The 24,762-nt window shown below is 43.6% G+C and overlaps 1 long non-coding RNA gene across 1 annotated transcript in view; it reads left to right on the top strand.

Annotated features, from left to right (window-relative positions):
* Positions 1-1,906: 1,906 nt before the first annotated feature.
* Positions 1,907-24,762, top strand: part of LOC125964187 (uncharacterized) — a 1,110,464-nt gene continuing 1,087,608 nt past the window's right edge. The window contains exon 1 of the long non-coding RNA XR_007476915.1: positions 1,907-1,957. This is a non-coding gene — a long non-coding RNA (uncharacterized LOC125964187). The remainder of the gene's footprint in view (positions 1,958-24,762) is intronic.

Here is a 24,762-nt window from a genome sequence, read left to right as displayed (position 1 = left end):
AGTCAGGTATATTCTTAGGCGTTTAATATGGGGTGTTGAGTCCACTTCGTTGAGCAAGGAGTAGCTCTTGTCTATTACATATTTGGCTTATGGAACGGTATCTGTGCTAATTTCAATCTCTGGTTTTATGCAGCACCCCAACTCACCTTTCCCCTTAAGCAAGTATAAGTTGGATTTCTACATTTGAGACCCTATTCTGTTTTGTAATTCAGTTCCTGTGTAGCCAAGTTTACATTCCGTATAGTAGTGATATCTTATGATGTTTCTTTTTCTGTGTGACTTATTTCACTTAGCATCATCGTACCTGAATCCACTCATTATGCTGCTACGGGCCTGATGACATAGATTTCATTGCTGAGTGATATTGCATTGTACGTAAGTACCACAACTTCTTTATCCATTTTTCACTTTCTGTGATATTGAACTTGTACCCTAAACGAGGTTCTTGTAAACAGAGCCGGCCCAAACATTTGGGTGGCTATGTCTTTTTGATTTTAATTTTCCTAAGCTATAGGACCATAAGTGGAAGTGCCCTAGGCTCTGTTGCTTTCTTTTTTAGATGTTTCAGGAAACACCATACACTTCTCCAGAGTGGCTGTTGGCAATTTACATCCCGCCCATCAGCATAACAAGGCTCCCAGTTCTCCATGGCCTGTCCTGCCTTTCTGGATTTTACACTTTTTTCAGATGGCCCTTTTGACCGGGGGGCAGTGAGACTTCATGTTAGTGCAGATTTCCTTTGCAAGCTTGCTTGGTTGGGCAAAAAGTGCATATGCGTTTTTTCCTGAATATATTCTGGAAAAAACGCATGCGCCCTTTTTGGCCAAGTGCATCATGTGGAAGTTCTGCCTCTTTTCCTATGTTTTACATGCAATTCCAGTCTACCTCCTGAAATCGGTTTCCTGCAATTCTGCCCCGCTTTCAAGTCCACTTGGCAGCCGTACTTCGATATATTTTTGGACGATAGCTGTCATTTATAACTCTGCAGGTTTGTGAATGACAGTGCCCCTGAGCTCCTTTCTTCAACTCGCTTTCTTGTGAGCTGGCCGCAACACCCCAGGATTGCTTCAGGCACTAGTGTGGTTCCGGGACGGCACGCTGAGCCTTTGGTTAATTCCTCTTCCTGGTGGGAAATGAGAGTTAAATTTGCCCGTCCAGACACCTCCAGCTAGTCTCTCATTGGTTCTCCCTATTCCTTTTCTTTTTCCGCGGAAATTGCAAACTGGGCCAAACAGGAGGTTAAAGGCTCTGACTCTCCAAGTCGGGAGAGTGTTAGTAAAGCGTCTGGAATGTTGCACCCGAGTACCAGGGGACGAAAACTGAGACACATTTGAACACGTTTCCTGATCACATGGTGGATCATACTCTGGGTTCCACATGCATGTTTTAGCTGAAGGAAGAATCCCTTAAACCTGCAGAGTTGAGACCCATGGAATGGGTACCATGCAATATGATTTCAAAGGGTCTGCATTTGCTCACCGAACCACACCAATCCTTTCACTGGTGCGTTTATGCCGCTGTACACACGCTTGATTCTCTTTCGGAGACATATCAATCCATAATTTTAAGATTCTTAGTAGTCAGGTATATTCTTAGGCGTTTAATATGGGGTGTTGAGTCCACTTCGTTGAGCAAGGAGTAGCTCTTGTCTATTACATATTTGGCTTATGGAACCGTATCTGTGCTAATTTCAATCTCTGGTTTTATGCAGCACCACAACTCACCTTTCCCCTTAAGCAAGCATAAGTTGGTTTTCTACATTTGAGACCCTGTTCTGTTTTGTAATTCAGTTCCTGTGTAGCCAAGTTTACATTCCGTGTAGTAGTGATATCTTATGATGTTTCTTTTTCTGTGTGACTTATTTCACTTAGAATCATCGTACCTGAATCCACTCATTATGCTGCTTCGTGCCTGATGACATAGATTTCATTGCTGAGTGATATTGCATTGTACATAAGTACCACAACTTCTTTATCTATTTTTCGCTTTCTGTGATATTGAACTTGTACCATAAACGAGGTTCTTGTAAACAGAGCCGTCCCAAACTTTGGGGTGGCTGTGTCTTTTTGATTTTAATTTCCCTAAGCTATAGGACCATAAGTGGAAGTGCCCTAGGCTCTGTTGCTTTGTTTTTTAGATGTTTCAGAAAACACCATACACTTCTCAGCAGTGGCTGTTGGCAATTTTCATCCCACCCTTCAGCATGACAAGGCTCCCAGTTCTCCATGGCCTGTCCTGCCTTTCTGGATTTTACACTTTTTTCAGATGGCCCTTTTGACCAGGGGGCAGTGAGTCTTCATTTTAGTACAGATTTCCTTTGCAAGCTTGCTTGGTGGGCCAAAAAGGGCGTATGCGTTTTTTCCTGAATATATTCAGGAAAAAACGCATACGCCCTTTTTGGCCAAGTGCATCATTCTGGAGGTTTGCCTCTTTTCCTATGCTTTACATGGAATTCCAGTCTACCTCCTGAAATCGGTTTCCTGCAATTCTGCCCCGCTTTCAAGTCCTCTTGGCAGCCTTACTTCAATATATTTTTGGACGATAGCTGTCATTTATAACTCTGCAGGTTTGTGAATGACAGTGCCCCTGAGCTCCGTTCTTCAACTCGCTTTCTTGTGAGCTGGCCGCAACACCGCAGGATTGCTTCAGGCCCTAGTGTGTTTCCGGCACAGCACGCTCAGCCTTTGGTTAATTCGTCTTCCTGGTGGGAAATGAGAGTTAAATTTGCCCGTCCAGACACCTCCAGCTAGTCTCTCATTGGTTCTCCCTATTCCTGTTCATCTTACGCAGAAATTGCAAACTGGGCCAAACAGGAGGTTAAAGGCACTGACTCTCCAAGTGGGGAGAGTGTTAGTAAAACGTCTGGAATGTTAAACCTGAGTACCAGGGGACGAAAACTGAGACACATTTGAACACGTTTCCCGATCACACGGTGGATCATACTCTGGGTTTCACATGCATGTTTTAGCTGAAGGAAGAATCCCTTAAACCTGGAGACTTGAGACCCATGGAATGGATACCATGCAATATGACTTCAAAGGGTCTGCATTTGCTCACCGAACCTCACCAATCCTTTCACTGCTGTGTTTTTGCCGCTGTACACACGCTTGATTCTCTTTCGGAGACATATAAATCCATAGGTTTTAAGATTCTTACTAGTCAGGTATATTCTTAGGCGTTTAATATGGGGTGTTGAGTCCACTTCGTTGAGCAAGGAGTAGCTCTTGTCTATTACATATTTGGCTTATGGAACGGTATCTGTGCTAATTTCAATCTCTGGTTTTATGCAGCACCCCAACTCACCTTTCCCGTTAAGCAAGCATAAGTTGGTTTTCTACATTTGAGACCCTGTTCTGTTTTGTAATTCAGTTCTTGTGTAGCCAACTTCACATTCTGTGTAGTAGTGATATCTTATGATGTTTCTTTTTCTGAGTGACTTATTTCACTTAGAATCAACGTACCTGAATCCACTCATTATGCCGCTATGGGCCTGATGACTTAGATTTCATTGCTGAGTGATATTGCTTTGTACATAAGTACCACAACGTCTTTATCCATTTTTCACTTTCTGTGATATTGAACTTGTACCCTAAACGAGGTTCTTGTAAACAGAGCCGTCCCAAACTTTGGGGTGGCTGTGTCTTTTTGATTTTAATTTCCCTAAGCTATAGGACCATAAGTGGAAGTGCCCTAGGCTCTGTTGCTTTGTTTTTTGATGTTTCAGGAAACACCATACACTTCTCCAGAGTGGCTGTTGGCAATTTACATCCCGCCCATCAGCATAACAAGGATCTCAGTTCTCCATGGCCTGTCCTGCCCTTCTGGATTTTAAACTTTTTTCAGATGGCCCTTTTGACCGGGGGGCAGTGAGACTTCATTGTAGTGCAGATTTCCTTTGCAAGGTTGCTTGGTTGGCCAAAAAGGGCGTATGCGTTTTTTCCTGAATATATTCAGGAAAAAACGCATACGCCCTTTTTGGCCAAGTGCATCATTCTGGACGTTCTGCCTCTTTTCCTATGCTTTACATGCAATTCCAGTCTACCTCCTGAAATCAGTTTTCTGCAATTCTGCTCCACTTTCAAGTCCTCTTGGCAGCCTTACTTCAACATATTTTTGGACAATAGCTGTCATTTATAACTCTGCAGGTTTGTGAATTACAGTGCCCCTGAGCTCCTTTCCTCAACTCGCTTTCTTGTGAGCTGAAAGCAACACGGCAGGATTGCTTCAGGCCCTAGTGTGGTTCTGGCATGGCACACTGAGCCTTTGGTTAATTCCTCTTCCTGGTGGGAAATGAGACTTAAATTTGCCCGTCCAGACACCTCCAGCTAGTCTCTCATTGGTTCTCCCTTTTCCTGTTCATCTTACGCAGAAATTGCAAACTGGGCCAAACAGGAGGTTAAAGGCACTGACTCTCCAAGTCGGGAGAGTGTTAGTAAAGCGTCTGGAATGTTGCACCCGAGTACCAGGGGAAGAAAAATGACACACATTTGAACACGTTTCCCGATCACACGGTGGATTATACTCTGGGTTCCACATGCATGTTTTAGCTGAAGGAAGAATCCCTTAAACCTGCAGATTTGAGACCCATGGAATGGGTACCATGCAATATGATTTCAGAGGGTCTGCATTTGCTCACCGACCTCACCAATCCTATCACTGCTGCGTTTATGCCGCTGTACACACGCTTGATTCTCTTTCGGAGAGATATCAATCCATAGGTTTTACGATTGTTACTAGTCAGGTATATTCTTAGGCGTTTAATATGGGGTGTTGAGTCCACTTCGTTGAGCAAGGAGTAGCTCTTGTCTATTACATATTTGGCTTATGGAACGGTATCTGTGCTACTTTCAATCTCTGGTTTTATGCAGCACCCCAACTCACCTTTCCCGTTAAACAAGCATAAGTTGGTTTTCTACATTTGAGACCCTGTTCTGTTTTGTAATTCAGTTCCTGTGTAACCAATTTTACATTCCGTGTAGTAGTGATATCTTATGATGTTTCTTTTTCTGAGTGACTTATTTCACTTAGAATCAACGTACCTGAATCCACTCATTATGCCGCTACGGGCCTGATGACATAGATTTCATTGCTGAGTGATATTGCATTGTACGTAAGTACCACAACATCTTTATCCATTTTTCGCTTTCTTTGATATTGAACTTGTACCCTAAACGAGGTTCTTGTAAACAGAGCCGTCCCAAACTTTGGGGTGGCTGTGTCTTTTTGATTTTAATTTCCCTAAGCTATTGGACCATAAGTGGAAGTGCCCTAGGCTCTGTTGCTTTGTTTTTTGATGTTTCAGGAAACACCATACACTTCTCCAGAGTGGCTGTTGGCAATTTACATCCCGCCCATCAGCATAACAAGGCTCCCAGTTCTCCATGGCCTGTCCTGCCTTTCTGGATTTTACACTTTTTTCAGATGGCCCTTTTGACCGGGGGGCAGTGAGACTTCATTGTAGTGCAGATTTCCTTTGCAAGCTTTCTTGGTTGGCCAAAAAGGGCGTATGCGTTTTTTCCTGAATATATTCAGGAAAAAACGCATACGCCCTTTTTGGCCAAGTGCCTCATTCTGGACGTTCTGCCTCTTTTCCTATGCTTTACATGCAATTCCAGTCTACCTCCTGAAATCGGTTTCCTGCAATTCTGCTCAGCTTTCAAGTCCTCTTGGCAGCCTTACTTCAATATATTTTTGGACAATAGCTGTATTTATAACTCTGCAGGTTAGTGAATTACACTGCCCCTGAGCTCCTTTCCTCACCTCGCTTTCTTGTGAGCTGACCGCAACACGGCAGGATTGCTTCAGGCCCTAGTGTGGTTCTGGCATGGCACACTGAGCCTTTGGTTAATTCCTCTTCCTGGTGGGAAATGAGACTTAAATTTGCCCGTCCAGACACCTCCAGCTAGTCTCTCATTGGTTCTCCCTATTCCTGTTCATCTTACGCAGAAATTGCAAACTGCGCCAAACAGGAGGTTAAAGGCACTGACTCTCCAAGTGGGGAGAGTGTTAGTAAAGCGTCTGAAATGTTGCACCCGAGTACCAGGGGATGAAAACTGAGACACATTTGAACACGTTTCCCGATCACAAGGTGGATCATACTCTGGGTTTCACATGCATGTTTTAGCTGAAGGAAGAATCGCTTAAACCTGGAGAGTTGAGACCCATGGAATGGGTACCAAGCAATATGACTTCAAAGGGTCTGCATTTGCTCACCGAACCTCACCAATCCTATCACTGCTGCGCTTATGCCACTGTACACACGCTTGATTCTCTTTCGGAGACATATAAATCCATAGGTTTTACGATTCTTACTAGTCAGGTATATTCTTAGGCGTTTAATATGGGGTGTTGAGTCCACTTCATTGAGCAAGGAGTAGCTCTTGTCTATTACATATTTGGCTTATGGAACGGTATCTGTGCTAATTTCAATCTCTGGTTTTATGCAGCACCCCAACTCACCTTCCCCCTTAAGCAAGCATAAGTTGGTTTTCTACATTTGAGACCCTGTTCTGTTTTCTAATTCTGTTCCTTTGTAGCCAAGTTTACATTCCGTGTATTAGTGATATCTTATGATGTTTCTTTTTCTGTGTGACTTTTTTCACTTAGAATCATCGTACCTGAATCCACTCATTATGCTGCTACGGGCCTGATGACATAGATTTCTATGCTGAGTGATATTGCATTATACATAAGTACTACAAATTCTTTATCCATTTTTTGCTTTCTGTGATATTGAACTTGTACCGTACACGAGGTTCTTGTAAACAGAGCCATCCCAAAATTTGGGGTGGCTGTGTCTTTTTGATTTTAATTTCCCTAAGCTATAGGACCATAAGTGGAAGTGCCCTAGGCTCTGTTGATTTGTTTCTTAGATGTTTCAGGAAACACCATACACTTCTCCAGAGTGGCTGTTGGCAATTTACATCCCGCCCATCAGCATAACAAGGCTCCCAGTTCTCCATGGCCTGTCCTGCCTTTCTGGATTTTACAGTTTTTTCAGATGCCCCTTTTGACTGGGGGGCAGTGAGACTTCATTGTAGTGCAGATTTCCTTTGTAAGCTTGCTTGGTTGGCCAAAAAGTGCGTATGCGTTTCTGCCTGAATATATTCAGGAAAAAACGCATACGCCATTTTTGGCCAAGTGCATCATTGTGGACGTTCTGCCTCTTTTCCTATGCTTTACATGCAATTCCAGTCTACCTCCTGAAATTGGTTTCCTGCATTTCTGCCCCGCTTTCAAGTCCTCTTCGCAGCCTCACTTCAATATATTTTTGGACGATAGCTGTCATTTATAACTCTGCAGGTTTGTGAATGACAGTGCCCCTGATCTCCTTTCTTCAACTCGCTTTCTTCTGAGCTGGCCGCAACACCGCAGGATTGCTTCAGGCCCTAGTGTGGTTCCGGCATGGCACGCTGAGCCTTTGGTTAATTCCTCTTCCTGGTGGGAAATGAGAGTTAAATTTGCTCGTCCAGACACCTCCAGCTGCTCTCTCATGGGTTCTCCCTATTCCTGTTCCTTTTCCGCAGAAATTGCAAACTGGGCCAAACAGGAGGTTAAAGGCACTGACTCTCCAAGTGGGGAGAGTGTTTGTAAAGCATCTGGAATTTTACACCCGAGTACTAGGGGACAAAAACTGAACACATTTGAACACGTTTCCTGATCACACGGTGGATCATACTCTGGGTTCCACATGCATGTTTTAGCTGAAGGAAGAATCCCTTAAACCTGCAGAGTTGAGACCCATGGAATGGGTATCATGCAATATGACTTCAAAGGGTCTGCATTTGCTCACCGAACCTCACCAATCTTATCACTGCTGCGTTTATGCCACTGTACACACGCTTGATTCTCTTTCGGAGACATATAAATCCATAGGTTTTAAGATTCTTACTAGTCAGGTATATTTTTAGGCGTTTAATATGGGGTGTTGAGTCCACTTCGTTGAGCAAGGAGTAGCTCTTGTCTATTACCTATTTGGCTTATGGAATGGTATCTGTGCTAATTTCAATCTCTGGTTTTATGCAGCACCCCAACTCACCTTTCCCCATAAGCAAGCATAAGTTGGTTTTCTACATTTGAGACCCTGTTCTGTTTTGTAATTCAGTTCCTGTGTAGCCAAGTTTACATTCCGTGTAGTAGTGATATCTTATGATGTTTCTTTTTCTGTGTGACTTATTTCACTTAGAATCATCGTACCTGAATCCACTCATTATGCTGCTACGGGCCTGATGACATAGATTTCATTGCTGAGTGATATTGCATTGTACGTAAGTACCACAAATTCTTTATCCATTTTTCGCTTTCTTTGATATTGAACTTGTACCCTAAACGAGGTTCTTGTAAACAGAGCCGTCCCAAACTTTGGGGTGACTGTGTCTTTTTGATTTTAATTTCCCTAAGCTATAGGACCATAAGTGGAAGTGTCCTAGGCTCTGTTGCTTTGTTTTTTAGATGTTTCAGGAAACACCATACACTTTTCCAGAGTGGCTGTTGGCAATTTACATCCCGCCCATCAGCATAACAAGGCTCCCAGTTCTCCATGGCCTGTCCTGACTTTTTGTATTTTACACTTTTTTCAGATGGCCCTTTTGACCCGGGGGCAGTGAGACTTCATTGTAGTGCAGATTTCCTTTGCAAGCTTGCTTGGTTGGCCAAAAAGGGCGTATGCGTTTTTTCCTGAATATATTCAGGAAAAAGCGCATATGCCCTTTTTGGCCAAGTGCATCATTGTGGACGTTCTGCCTCTTTTCCTATGCTTTACATGCAATTCCAGTCTGCCTCCTGAAATTGGTTTCCTGCAATTCTGCCCCGCTTTCAAGTCCTCTTGGCAGCCTTACTTCAATATATTTTTGGACGATAGCTGTCATTTATAACTCTGCAGGTTTGTGAATGACAGTGCCACTGAGCTCCTTTCTTCAACTCGCTTTGTTGTGAGCTGGCCGCAACACTGCAGGATTGCTTCAGACCCTAGTGTGGGTCCGGCATGGCAGGCTGAGCCTTTGGTTTATTCCTCTTCTTGGTGGAAATGAGAGTTCAATTTGCCCGTCCAGACACCTCCAGCTAGTCTCTCATTGGTTCTCCCTATTCCTGTTCATTTTCCGCAGAAATTGCAAACTCGGCCAAACAGGAGGTTAAAGGCTCTGACTCTCCAAGTGGGGAGAGTGTTAGTAAAGCATCTGGAATGTTGCATCCGAGTACCAGGGGACGAAAACTGAGACACATTTGAACACGTTTCCCGATCACACGGTGGATCATACTCTGGGTTCCACATGCATGTTTTAGCTGAAGGAAGAATCCCTTAAACCTGGAGAGTTGAGACCCATGGAATGGGTACCATGCAATATGACTTCAAAGTGTCTGCATTTGCTCACCGAACCTCACCAATCCTATCACTGCTGCGTTTATGCCGCTGTACACACGCTTGATTCTCTTTCGGAGACATAGAAATCCATAGGTTTTAAGATTCTTACTAGTCAGGTATATTCTTAGGCGTTTAATATGGGGTGTTGAGTCCACTTCGTTGAGCAAGGAGTAGCTCTTGTCTATTACATATTTGGCTTATGGAACGGTATCTGTGCTAATTTCAATCTCTGGTTTTATGCAGCACCCCAACTCACCTTTCCCCTTAAGCAAGTATAAGTTGGATTTCTACATTTGAGACCCTGTTCTGTTTTGTAATTCAGTTCCTGTGTAGCCAAGTTTACATTCCGTATAGTAGTGATATCTTATGATGTTTCTTTTTCTGTGTGACTTATTTCACTTAGCATCATCGTACCTGAATCCACTCATTATGCTGCTACGGGCCTGATGACATAGATTCCATTGCTGAGTGATATTGCATTGTACGTAAGTACCACAACTTCTTTATCCATTTTTCACTTTCTGTGATATTGAACTTGTACCCTAAACGAGGTTCTTGTAAACAGAGCCGGCCCAAACATTGGGGTGGCTATGTCTTTTTGATTTTAATTTTCCTAAGCTATAGGACCATAAGTGGAAGTGCCCTAGGCTCTGTTGCTTTGTTTTTTAGATGTTTCAGGAAACACCATACACTTCTCCAGAGTGGCTGTTGGCAATTTACATCCCGCCCATCAGCATAACAAGGCTCCCAGTTCTCCATGGCCTGTCCTGCCTTTCTGGATTTTACACTTTTTTCAGATGGCCCTTTTGACCGGGGGGCAGTGAGACTTCATGTTAGTGCAGATTTCCTTTGCAAGCTTGCTTGGTTGGCCAAAAAGTGCATATGCGTTTTTTCCTGAATATATTCAGGAAAAAACGCATGCGCCCTTTTTGGCCAAGTGCATCATTGTGGAAGTTCTGCCTCTTTTCCTATGCTTTACATGCAATTCCAGTCTACCTCCTGAAATCGGTTTCCTGCAATTCTGCCCCGCTTTCAAGTCCACTTGGCAGCCGTACTTCGATATATTTTTGGACGATAGCTGTCATTTATAACTCTGCAGGTTTGTGAATGACAGTGCCCCTGAGCTCCTTTCTTCAACTCGCTTTCTTGTGAGCTGGCCGCAAACCCGCAAGACTGCTTCAGGCACTAGTGTGGTTCCGGGACGGCACGCTGAGCCTTTGGTTAATTCCTCTTCCTGGTGGGAAATGAGAGTTAAATTTGCCCGTCCAGACACCTCCAGCTAGTCTCTCATTGGTTCTCCCTATTCCTTTTCATTTTCCGCGGAAATTGCAAACTGGGCCAAACAGGAGGTTAAAGGCACTGACTCTCCAAGTCGGCAGAGTGTTAGTAAAGCATCTGGAATGTTGCACCCGAGTACCAGGGGACGAAAACTGAGACACATTTGAACACGTTTCCTGATCACATGGTGGATCATACTCTGGGTTCCACATGCATGTTTTAGCTGAAGGAAGAATCCCTTAAACCTGCAGAGTTGAGACCCATGGAATGGGTACCATGCAATATGACTTCAAAGGGTCTGCATTTGCTCACCGAACCTCACCAATCCTATCACTTCTGCGTTTATGCCGCTGTACACACGCTTGATTCTCTTTCGGAGACATATAAATACATAGGTTTTAAGATTCTTACTAGTCAGGTATATTCTTAGGCGTTTAATATGGGGTGTTGAGTCCACTTCGTTGAGCAAGGAGTAGCTCTTGTCTATTACATATTTGGCTTATGGAACGGTATCTGTGCTAATTTCAATCTCTGGTTTTATGCAGCACCCCAACTCACCTTTCCCCTTAAGCAAGCATAAGTTGGTTTTCTACATTTGAGACCCTGTTCTGTTTTGTAATTCAGTTCCTGTGTAGCCAAGTTTACATTCCGTGTAGTAGTGATATCTTATGATGTTTCTTTTTCTGAGTGACTTATTTCACTTAGAATCATCGTACCTGAATCCACTCATTATGCTGCTTCGGGCCTGATGACATAGATTTCATTGCTGAGTCATATTGCATTGTATGTAAGTACCACAACTTCTTTATCCATTTTTTGCATTCTGCGCTATTGAACTTGTACTGTAAACTAGGTTCTTGTAAACAGAGCCGTCCCAAACTTTGGGGTGGCTGTGTCTTTTTGATTTTAATTTCCCTAAGCTATAGGACCATAAGTGGAAGTGCCCTAGGCTCTGTTGCTTTTTTTTGTAGATGTTTCAGGAAACACCATACACTTCTCAAGAGTGGCTGTTGGCAATTTTCATCCCGCCCTTCAGCATGACAAGGCTCCCAGTTCTCCATGGCCTGTCCTGCGTTTCTGGATTTTACACTTTTTTCAGATGGCATTTTTGACCTGGGGGCAGTGAGACTACATTGTAATGCAGATTTCCTTTGCAACCTTGCTTGGTTGGCCAAAAAGGGCGTATGCGTTTTTTCCTGAATATATTCAGGAAAAAACGCATACGCCCTTTTTGGCCAAGTGCATCATTCTGGACGTTCTGCCTCTTTTCCTATGCTTTACATGCAATTCCAGTCTACCTCCTGAAATCGGTTTCCTGCAATTCTGCCCCGCTTTCAAGTCCTCTTGGCAGCCTTACTTCAATATATTTTTGGACGATAGCTGTCATTTATAACTCTGCAGGTTTGTGAATGAAAGTGCCCCTGAGCTCCTTTCTTCAACTCGCTTTCTTGTGAGCTGGCCGCAACACCGCAGGATTGCTTCAGGCCCTAGTGTGTTTCCGGCACAGCACGCTGAGCCTTTGGTTAATTCCTCTTCCTGGTGGGAAATGAGAGGTAAATTTGCCCGTCCAGACACCTCCAGCTAGTCTCTCATTGGTTCTCCCTATTCCTGTTCATCTTACGCAGAAATTGCAAACTGGGCCAAACAGGAGGTTAAAGGCACTGACTCTCCAAGTGGGGAGAGTGTTAGTAAAGCGTCTGGAATGTTAAACCTGAGTACCAAGGGACGAAAACTGAGACACATTTGAACACGTTTCCCGATCACACGGTGGATCATACTCTGGGTTCCACATGCATGTTTTAGCTGAAGGAAGAATCCCTTAAACCTGGAGACTTGAGACCCATGGAATGGATACCATGCAATATGACTTCAAAGGGTCTGCATTTGCTCACCGAACCTCACCAATCCTTTCACTGGTGTGTTTATGCCGCTGTACACACGCTAGATTCTCTTTCGGAGACATATAAATCCATAGGTTTTAAGATTCTTACTAGTCAGGTATATTCTTAGACGTTTAATATGGGGTGTTGAGTCTACTTCGTTGAGCAAGGAGTAGCTCTTGTCTATTACATATTTGGCTTATGGAACGGTATCTGTGCTAATTTCAATCTCTGGTTTTATGCAGCACCCGAACTCACCTTTCTCGTTAAGCAAGCATAAGTTGGTTTTCTACATTTGAGACCCTGTTCTGTTTTGTAATTCAGTTCTTGTGTAGCCAATTTTACAGTCTGTGTAGTAGTGATATCTTATGATGTTTCTTTTTCTGAGTGACTTATTTCACTTAGAATCAACGTACCTGAATCCACTCATTATGCCGCTACGGGCCTGATGACATAGATTTCATTGCTGAGTGATATTGCATTGTACGTAAGTACCACAACGTCTTTATCCATTTTTCACTTTCTGTGATATTGAACTTGTACCCTAAACGAGGTTCTTGTAAACAGAGCCGTCCCAAACTTTGGGGTGGCTGTGTCTTTTTGATTTTAATTTCCCTAAGCTATAGGACCATAAGTGGAAGTGCCCTAGGCTCTGTTGCTTTGTTTTTTGATGTTTCAGGAAACACCATACACTTCTCCAGAGTGGCTGTTGGCAATTTACATCCCGCCCATCAGCATAACAAGGCTCCCAGTTCTCCATGGCCTGTCCTGCCTTTCTGGATTTTACACTTTTTTCAGATGGCCCTTTTGACCAGGGGGCAGTGAGACTTCATTGTAGTGCAGATTTCCTTTGCAAGGTTGCTTGGTTGGCCAAAAAGGGCGTATGCATTTTTTCCTGAATATATTCAGGAAAAAACACATACGCCCTTTTTGGCCAAGTGCATCATTGTGGACGTTCTGCCTCTTTTCCTATGCTTTACATGCAATTCCAGTCTACCTCCTGAAATCGGTTTCCTGCAATTCTGCTCCACTTTCAAGTCCTCTTGGCAGCCTTACTTCAACATATTTTTGGACAATAGCTGTCATTTATAACTTTGCAGTTTTGTGAATTACAGTGTCCCTGAGCTCCTTTCCTCAACTCGCTTTCTTGTGAGCTGACCGCAACACGGCAGGATTGCTTCTGGCCCTAGTGTGGTTCTGGCATGGCACACTGAGCCTTTGGTTAATTCCTCTTCCTGGTGGGAAATGAGACTTAAATTTGCCCGTCCAGACACCTCCAGCTAGTCTCTCATTGCTTCTCCCTATTCCTGTTCATCTTACGCAGATATTGCCAACTGCGCCAAACAGGAGGTTAAAGGGACTGACTCTCCAAGTGGGGAGAGTGTTAGTAAAGCGTCTGGAATGTTGCACCCGAGTACCAGGGGACGAAAACTGAGACACATTTGAACACGTTTCCCGATCACACGGTGGATCATACTCTGGGTTCCACATGCATGTTTTAGCTGAAGGAAGAATCCCTTAAACCTGCAGATTTGAGACCCATGGAATGGGTACCATGCAATATGATTTCAAAGGGTCTGCATTTGCTCACCGACCCTCACCAATCCTTTCACTGGTGTGTTTATGCCGCTGTACACACGCTTGATTCTCTTTCGGAGACATATCAATCCATAGGTTTTAAGATTCTTACTAGTCAGGTATATTCTTCGGCGTTTAATATGGGGTGTTGAGTCCACTTCGTTGAGCAAGGAGTAGCTCTTGTCTATTACATATTTGGCTTATGGAACGGTATCTGTGCTAATTTCAATCTCTGGTTTTATGCAGCACCACAACTCACCTTTCCCCTTAAGCAAGCATAAGTTGGTTTTCTACATTTGAGACCCTGTTCTGTTTTGTAATTCAGTTCCTGTGTAGCCAAGTTTACATTCCGTGTAGTAGTGATATCTTATGATGTTTCTTTTTCTGTGTGACTTATTTCACTTAGAATCATCGTACCTGAATCCACTCATTATGCTGCTTCGGGCCTGATGACATAGATTTCATTGCTGAGTGATATTGCATTGTACATAAGTACCACAACTTCTTTATCTATTTTTCGCTTTCTGTGATATTGAACTTGTACCATAAACGAGGTTCTTGTAAACAGAGCCGTCCCAAACTTTGGGGTGGCTGTGTCTTTTTGATTTTAATTTCCCTAAGCTATAGGACCATAAGTGGAAGTGCCCTAGGCTCTGTTGCTTTGTTTTTTAGATGTTTCAGAAAACACCATACACTTCTCAGCAGTGGCTGTTGGCAATTTTCATCCCACCCTTCAGCATGACAAGGCTCCCAGTTCTCCATGGCCTGTCCTGCCTTTCTGGATTTTACACTTTTTTCAGATGGCCCTTTTGACCAGGGGGCAGTGAGTCTTCATTGTAGTACAGATTTCCTTTGCAAGCTTGCTTGGTGGGCCAAAAAGGGCGTATGCGTTTTTTCCTGAATATATTCAGGAAAAAACGCATACGCCCTTTTTGGCCACGTGCATCATTCTGGAGGTTCTGCCTCTTTTCCTATGCTTTACATGCAATTCCAGTCTACCTCCTGAAATCGGTTTCCTGCAATTCTGCCCCGCTTTCAAGTCCTCTTGGCAGCCTTACTTCAATATATTTTTGGACGATAGCTGTCATTTATAACTCTGCAGGTTTGTGAATGACAGTGCCCCTGAGCTCCGTTCTTCAACTCGCTTTCTTGTGAGCTGGCCGCAACACCGCAGGATTGCTTCAGGCCCTAGTGTGTTTCCGGCACAGCACGCTGAGCCTTTGGTTAATTCGTCTTCCTGGTGGGAAATGAGAGTTAAATTTGCCCGTCCAGACACCTCCAGCTAGTCTCTCATTGGTTCTCCCTATTCCTGTTCATCTTACGCAGAAATTGCAAACTGGGCCAAACAGGAGGTTAAAGGCACTGACTGTCCAAGTGGGGAGAGTGTTAGTAAAGCGTCTGGAATGTTAAACCTGAGTACCAGGGGACGAAAACTGAGACACATTTGAACACGTTTCCCGATCACACGGTGGATCATACTCTGGGTTTCACATGCATGTTTTAGCTGAAGGAAGAATCCCTTAAACCTGGAGACTTGAGACCCATGGAATGGATACCATGCAATATGACTTCAAAGGGTCTGCATTTGCTCACCGAACCTCACCAATCCTTTCACTGCTGTGTTTATGCCGCTGTACACACGCTTGATTCTCTTTCGGAGACATATAAATCCATAGGTTTTAAGATTCTTACTAGTCAGGTATATTCTTAGGCGTTTAATATGGGGTGTTGAGTCCACTTCGTTGAGCAAGGAGTAGCTCTTGTCTATTACATATTTGGCTTATGGAACGGTATCTGTGCTAATTTCAAACTCTGGTTTTATGCAGCACCCCAACTCACCTTTCCCGTTAAGCAAGCATAAGTTGGTTTTCTACATTTGAGACCCTGTTCTGTTTTGTAATTCAGTTCTTGTGTAGCCAACTTCACATTCTGTGTAGTAGTGATATCTTATGATGTTTCTTTTTCTGAGTGACTTATTTCACTTAGAATCAACGTACCTGAATCCACTCATTATGCTGCTATGGGCCTGATGACTTAGATTTCATCGCTGAGTGATATTGCATTGTACATAAGTACCACAACGTCTTTATCCATTTTTCACTTTCTGTGATATTGAACTTGTATCCTAAACGAGGTTCTTGTAAACAGAGCCGTCCCAAACTTTGGGGTGGCTGTGTCTTTTTGATTTTAATTTCCCTAAGCTATAGGACCATAAGTGGAAGTGCCCTAGGCTCTGTTGCTTTGTTTTTTGATGTTTCAGGAAACAACATACACTTCTCCAGAGTGGCTGTTGGCAGTTTACATCCCGCCCATCAGCATAACAATGATCCCAGTTCTCCATGGCCTGTCCTGCCTTTCTGGATTTTAAACATTTTTCAGATGGCCCTTTTGACCGGGGGGCAGTGAGACTTCATTGTAGTGCAGATTTCCTTTGCAAGGTTTCTTGGTTGGCCAAAAAGGGCGTATGCGTTTTTTCCTGAATATATTCAGGAAAAAACGCATACGCACTTTTTGGCCAAGTGCATCATTCTGGACGTTCTGCCTCTTTTCCTATGCTTTACATGCAATTCCAGTCTACCTCCTGAAATCAGTTTTCTGCAATTCTGCTCCACTTTCAAGTCCTCTTGGCAGCCTTACTTCAACATATTTTTGGACAATAGCTGTCATTTATAACTCTGCAGGTTTGTGAAATACAGTGCCCCTGAGCTCCTTTCCTCAACTCGCTTTCTTGTGAGCTGACCGCAACACGGCAGGATTGCTTCAGGCCCTAGTGTGGTTCTGGCATGGCACACTGAGCCTTTGGTTAATTCCTCTTCCTGGTGGGAAATGAGACTTAAATTTGCCCGTCCAGACACCTCCAGCTAGTCTCTCAGTGGTTCTCCCTATTCCTGTTCATCTTACGCAGAAATTGCAAACTGCGCCAAACAGGAGGTTAAAGGCACTGACTCTCCACGTGGGGAGAGTGTTAGTAAAGCGTCTGGAATGTTGCACCCGAGTACCAGGGGACGAAAACTGAGACACATTTGAACACGTTTCCCGATCACACGGTGGATTATACTCTGGGTTCCACATGCATGTTTTAGCTGAAGGAAGAATCCCTTAAACCTGCAGATTTGAGACCCATGGAATGGGTACCATGCAATATGATTTCAGAGGGTCTGCATTTGCTCACCGACCTCACCAATCCTATCACTGCTGCGTTTATGCCGCTGTACACACGCTTGATTCTCTTTCGGAGACATATCAATCCATAGGTTTTACGATTCTTACTAGTCAGGTATATTCTTAGGCGTTTAATATGGGGTGTTGAGTCCACTTCGTTGAGCAAGGCGTAGCTCTTGTCTATTACATATTTGGCTTATGGAACGGTATCTGTGCTAATTTCAATCTCTGGTTTTATGCAGCACCCCAACTCACCTTTCCCGTTAAGCAAGCATAAGTTGGTTTTCTACATTTGAGACCCTGTTCTGTTTTGTAATTCAGTTCCTGTGTAGCCAATTTTACATTCTGTGTAGTAGTGATATCTTATGATGTTTCTTTTTCTGAGTGACTTATTTCACTTAGAATCAACGTACCTGAATCCACTCATTATGCCGCTACGGGCCTGATGACATAGATTTCATTGCTGAGTGATATTGCATTGTACGTAAGTACCACAACATCTTTATCCATTTTTCGCTTTCTTTGATATTGAACTTGTACCCTAAACGAGGTTCTTGTAAACAGAGCCGTCCCAAACTTTGGGGTGGCTGTGTCTTTTTGATTTTAATTTCCCTAAGCTATTGGACCATAAGTGGAAGTGCCCTAGGCTCTGTTGCTTTGTTTTTTGATGTTTCAGGAAACACCATACACTTCTCCAGAGTGGCTGTTGGCAATTTACATCCCGCCCATCAGCATAACAAGGCTCCCAGTTCTCCATGGCCTGTCCTGCCTTTCTGGATTTTACACTTTTTTCAGATGGCCCTTTTGACCGGGGGGCAGTGAGACTTCATTGTAGTGCAGATTTCCTTTGCAAGCTTTCTTGGTTGGCCAAAAAGGGCGTATGCGTTTTTTCCTGAATATATTCAGGAAAAAACGCATACGCCCTTTTTGGCCAAGTGCCTCATTCTGGACGTTCTGCCTCTTTTCCTATGCTTTACATGCAATTCCAGTCTACCTCCTGAAATCGGTTTCCTGCAATTCTGCTCAGCTTTCAAGTCCTCTTGGCAGCCTTACTTCAATATATTTTTGGACAATAGCTGTATTTATAACTCTGCAGGTTAGTGAATTACAGTGCCCCTGAGATCCTTTCCTCACCTCGCTTTCTTGTGAGCTGACCGCAACACGGCAGGATTGCTTCAGGCCCTAGAGTAGTTCTGGCATGGCACACTGAGCCTTTGGTTAATTCCTCTTCCTGGTGGGAAATGAGACTTAAATTTGCCCGTCCAGACACCTCCAGCTAGTCTCTCATTGGTTCTCCCTATTCCTGTTCATCTTACGCAGAAATTGCAAACTGCGCCAAACAGGAGGTTAAAGGCACTGACTCTCCCAGTGGGGAGAGTGTTAGTAAAGCGTCTGGAATGTTGCACCCGAGTACCAGGGGATGAAAACTGAGACACATTTGAACACGTTTCCCGATCACAAGGTGGATCATACTCTGGGTTCCACATGCATGTTTTAGCTGAAGGAAGAATCGCTTAAACCTGGAGAGTTGAGACCCATGGAATGGGTACCATGCAATATGACTTCAAAGGGTCTGCATTTGCTCACCGAACCTCACCAATCCTATCACTGCTGCGCTTATGCCACTGTACACACGCTTGATTCTCTTTCGGAGACATATAAATCCATAGGTTTTACGATTCTTACTAGTCAGGTATATTCTTAGGCGTTTAATATGGCGTGTTGAGTCCACTTCGTTGAGCAAGGAGTAGCTCTTGTCTATTACATATTTGGCTTATGGAACGGTATCTGTGCTAATTTCAATCTCTGGTTTTATGCAGCACCCCAACTCACCTTCCCCCTTAAGCAAGCATAAGTTGGTTTTCTACATTTGAGACCCTGTTCTGTTTTCTAATTCTGTTCCTTTGTAGCCAAGTTTACATTCCGTGTATTAGTGATATCTTATGATGTTTCTTTTTCTGTGTGACTTATTTCACTTAGAATCATCGTACCTGAATCCACTCATTATGCTGCTACGGGCCTGATGACATAGATTTCTATGCTGAGTGATATTGCATTGTACGTAAGTACTACAAATTCTTTATCCATTTTTTTCTTTCTGTGATATTGAACTTGTACCGTACACGAGGTTCTTGTAAACAGAGCCATCCCAAAATTTGGGGTGGCTGTGTCTTTTTGATTTTAATTTCCCTAAGCTATAGGACCATAAGTGGAAGTGCCCTAGGCTCTGTTGATTTGTTTCTTAGATGTTTCAGGAAACACCATACACTTCTCCAGAGTGGCTGTTGGCAATTTACATCCCGCCCATCAGCATAACAAGGCTCCCAGTTCTCCATGGCCTGTCCTGCCTTTCTGGATTTTACAGTTTTTTCAGATGCCCCTTTGACCGGGGGGCAGTGAGACTTCATTGTAGTGCAGATTTCCTTTGTAAGCTTGCTTGGTTGGCCAAAAAGTGCGTATGCGTTTCTGCCTGAATATATTCAGGAAAAAACGCATACGCCATTTTTGGCCAAGTGCATCATTGTGGACGTTCTGCCTCTTTTCCTATGCTTTACATGCAATTCCAGTCTACCTCCTGAAATTGGTTTCCTGCATTTCTGCCCCGCTTTCAAGTCCTCTTCGCAGCCTCACTTCAAAATATTTTTGGACGATAGCTGTCATTTATAACTCTGCAGGTTTGTGAATGACAGTGCCCCTGAGCTCCTTTCTTCAACTCGCTTTCTTCTGAGCTGGCCGCAACACCGCAGGATTGCTTCAGGCCCTAGTGTGGTTCCGGCATGGCACGCTGAGCCTTTGGTTAATTCCTCTTCCTGGTGGGAAATGAGAGTTAAATTTGCTCGTCCAGACACCTCCAGCTACTCTCTCATGGGTTCTCCCTATTCCTGTTCCTTTTCCGCAGAAATTGCAAACTGGGCCAAACAGGAGGTTAAAGGCACTGACTCTCCAAGTGGGGAAAGTGTTTGTAAAGCATCTGGAATTTTACACCCGAGTACCAGGGGACAAAAACTGAACACATTTGAACACGTTTCCTGATCACACGGTGGATCATACTCTGGGTTCCACATGCATGTTTTAGCTGAAGGAAGAATCCCTTAAACCTGGAGAGTTGAGAACCTGGGAATGGGTACCATGCAATATGACTTCAAAGGGTCTGCATTTTCTCACCGAACCTCACCAATCCTATCACTGTTGCGTTTATGCCGCTGTACACACGCTTGATTCAATTTCGGAGACATATAAATCCATAGGTTTTAAGATTCTTACTAGTCAGGTATATTCTTAGGCGTTTAATATGGGGTGTTGAGTCCACTTCGTTGAGCAAGGAGTAGCTCTTGTCTATTACATATTTGGCATATGGAACGGTATCTGTGCTAATTTCAATCTCTGGTTTTATGCAGCACCCCAACTCAACTTTCCCGTTCAGCAAGCATAAGTTGGTTTTCTACATTTGAGACCCTGTTCTGTTTTGTAATTCAGTTCCTGTGTAGCCAAGTTTACATTCCGTGTATTAGTGATATCTTATGATGTTTCTTTTTCTGTGTGACTTATTTCACTTAGAATCATCGTACCTGAATCCACTCATTATGCTGCTATGGGCCTGATGACATAGATTTCATTGCTGAGTGATATTGCATTGTACGTAAGTACCACAACTTCTTTATCCATTTTTCGCTTTCTGTGATATGGAACTTGTACCATAAACGAGGTTCTTGTAAACAGAGCCGTCCCAAACTTTGTGGTGGCTGTGTCTTTTTGATTTTAATTTCCCTAAGCTATAGGACCATATGTGGAAGTGCCCTAGGCTCTGTTGCTTTGTTTCTTAGATGTTTCAGGAAACACCATACACTTCTCCAGAGTGGCTGTTGGCAATTTACATCCCGCCCATCAGCATAACAAGGCTCCCAGTTCTCCATGGCCTGTCCTGCCTTTCTGGATTTTACACTTTTTTCAGATGGCCCTTTTGACCCGGGGGCAGTGAGACTTCATTGTAGTGCAGATTTCCTTTGCAAGCTTGCTTGGTTGGCCAAAAAGGGCGTATGCGTTTTTTCCTGAATATATTCAGGAAGAAACGCATACACCCTTTTTGACCAAGTGCATCATTGTGGACGTTCTGCCTCTTTTCCTATGCTTTACATGCAATTCCAGTCTTCCTCCTGAAATCGGTTTCCTGCAAATCTGCTCCACTTTCAAGTCCTCTTGGCAGCCTTACTTCAATATATTTTTGGACGATAGCTGTCATTTATAACTCTGCAGGTTTGTGAATTACAGTGCCCCTGAGCTCCTTTCTTCAACTCGCTTTCTTGTGAGCTGGCCGCAACACTGCAAGATTGCTTCAGGCCCTAGTGCGGTTCCGGCATGGCACGCTGAGCCTTTGGTTAATTCCTCTTCCTGGTGGGAAATGAGAATTTAATTTGCAAGTCCAGACACCTCCAGCTAGTCTCTCATTGGTTCTCCCTATTCCTGTTCATTTTCCGCAGGAATTGCAAACTGGGCCAAACAGGAGGTTAAAGGCACTGACTCTCCAAGTGGAGAGAGTGTTAGTAAAGCATCTGGAATGTTGCACCCTCGTACCAGGGAACGAAAACTGAGACACATTTGAACACGTTTCCCGATCACACGGTGGATCATACTCTGGGTTCCACATGCATGTTTTAGCTGAAGGAAGACTCCCTTAAACCTGGAGAGTTGAGACCCATGGAATGAGTACCATGCAAAATGACTTCAAAGGGTCTACATTTGCTCACCGAACCTCACCAATCCTATCACTGCTGCATATATGTCGCTGTACACACGCTTGATTCTCTTTCAGAGACATATAAATCCATAGGTTTTAAGATTCTTACTAGTCAGGTATATTCTTAGGTGTTTAATATGGGGTGTTGAGTCCACTTCGTTGAGCAAGGAGTAGCTCTTGTCTATTACATATTTGGCTTATGGAACGGTATCTGTGCTAATTTCAATCTCTGGTTTTATGCAGCACCCCAACTCACCTTTCCCCTTAAGCAAGCATAAGTTGGTTTTCTACATTTGAGACCCTGTTCTGTTTTGTAATTCAGTTCCTGTGTAGCCAAGTTTACATTCCCTGTAGTAGTGATATCTTATGATGTTTCTTTTTCTCTGTGACTTATTTCACTTAGAATCATCGTACCTGAATCCACTCATTATGCTTCTTCAGTCCTGATGACATAGATTTCATTGCTGAGTGATATTGCATTGTACGTAAGTACTACAAATTCTTTATCCATGTTTTGCTTTCTGTGATATTGAACTTGTACCATAAACGAGGTTCTTGTAAACAGAGCCGTCCCAAAATTTGGTGTGGCTGTGTCTTTTTGATTTTAATTTCCCTAAGCTATAGGACCATAAGTGGAAGTGCCCTAGGCTCTGTTGCTTTGTTTTCTAGATGTTTCAGGAAACACCATACACTTCTCCAGAGTGGCTGTTGGCAATTTTCATCCTGCCCTTCAGCATGGCATGGCTCCCAGTTCTCCACGGCCTGTCCTGCCTTTCTGGATTTTACACTTTTTTCAGATGGCCCTTTTGACCGGGGGGCAGTGAGAGTTCATTGTAGTGCAGATTTCCATTGCAAGCTTGCTTGGTTGGCCAAAAAGGGCGTATGCGTTTTTTCCTGAATATATTCAGGAAAAAACGCATACGCCCTTTTTGGCCAAGTGCATCATTGTGGACGTTCTGCCTCTTTTCCTATGCTTTACATGCAATTCCAGTCTACCTCCTGAAATCGGTTTCCTGTAATCTGCCCCGCTTTCAAGTCCTCTTGGCAGCCTTACTTCAATATATTTTTGAACGATAGCTGTCATTTATAACTCTGCAGGTTTGTGAATTACAGTGCCCCTGAGCTCCTTTCTTCAACTCGCTTTCTTGTGAGCTGGCCGCAACACCGCAGGATTGCTTCAGGCCCTAGTGTGGTTCCGGCATGGCACGCTGAGCCTTTGGTTAATTCCTCTTCCTGGTGGGAAATGAGAGTTAAATTTGCCCGTCCAGACACCTCCAGCTAGTCTCTCATGGGTTCTCCCTATTCCTGTTCATTTTTCGCAGAAATTGCAAACTGGGCCAAACAGGATGTTAAAGACACTGACTCTCCCAGTGGGGAGAGTGTTAGTAAAGCGTCTGGAATGTTGCACCCGAGTACCAGGGGACGAAAACTGAGACACATTTGAACACGTTTCCCGATCACACGGTGGATCATACTCTGGGTTCCACATGCATGTTTTAGCTGAAGGAAGAATCCCTTAAACCTGCCGAGTTCAGACCCATGGAATGGGTACCATGCAATATGACTTCAAAGGGTCTGCATTTGCTCACCGAACCTCACGAGTCTTATCACTGCTGCGTTTATGCCGCTGTACACACGCTTGATTCTCTTTCGGAGACATAGATATCCATAGGTTTTAAGATTCTTACTAGTCAGGTATATGCTTAGGCGTTTAATATGGGGTGTTGAGTCCACTTCATTGAGCAAGGAGTAGCTCTTGTTATTACATATTTGGCTTATGGAACGGTATCTGTGCTAATTTCAATCTCTGGTTTTATGCAGCACCCCAACTCACCTTTCCCCTTAAGCAAGCATAAGTTGGTTTTCTACATTTGAGACCCTGTTCTGTTTTGTAATTCAGTTCCTGTGTAGCCAAGTTTACATTCCATGTAGTAGTGATATCTTATGATGTTTCTTTTTCTGTGTGACTTATTTCACTTAGAATCATCGTACGTTAATCCATTCATTATGCTGCTATGGGCCTGAAGACATATATTTCGTTGCTGAGTGATACTGCATTGTACTTAAGTACCACAACTTCTTTATCCATTTTTCGCTTTCTGTGATATTGCACTTGTACCGTAAACGAGGTTCTTGTAAACAGAGCTGTCCCAAACTTTGGGTTGGCTGTGTCTTTTTGGTTTTAATTTCCCTAAGCTATAGGACTATAAGTGGAAGTGCCCTAGGCTCTGTTGCTTTGTTTTTTAGATGTTTCAGGAAACACCATACACTTCTCCAGAGTGGCTGTTGGCAATTTACATCCCGCCCATCAGCATAACAAGGCTCCCAGTTCTCCATGGGCTATCCTACATTTCTGGATTTTACACTTTTTTCAGATGGCCCTTTTGACCGGGGGGCAGTGAGACTTCATTGTAGTGCAGATTTCCTTTGCAAGCTTGCTTGGTTGGCCAAAAAGTGCGTATGCGTTTTTTCCTGAATATATTCAGGAAAAAACGCATATGCCCTTTTTGGCCAAGTGCATCATTGTGGACGTTCTGCCTCTTTTCCTATGCTTTACATGCAATTCCAGTCTACCTCCTGAAATCGGTTTCCTGCAATTCTGCCCCACCTTCAAGTCCTCTTGGCAGCCTAACTTCAATATATTTTTGGACAATAGCTGTCATTTATAACTCTGCAGGTTTGTGAATTACAGTGCCCTTGAGCTCCTTTCTTCAACTTGCTTTCTTGTGAGCTGGCCGCAACACTGCAGGATTGCTTCAGGCCCCAAT

The sequence above is a fragment of the Orcinus orca genome, chromosome 4 (genome assembly GCF_937001465.1).
Source record: "Orcinus orca chromosome 4, mOrcOrc1.1, whole genome shotgun sequence".
NCBI lineage: Eukaryota > Metazoa > Chordata > Mammalia > Artiodactyla > Delphinidae > Orcinus > Orcinus orca.
Note: the sequence above shows the minus strand (reverse complement) of the source record. Positions and strands in the feature narration are given on the sequence as shown.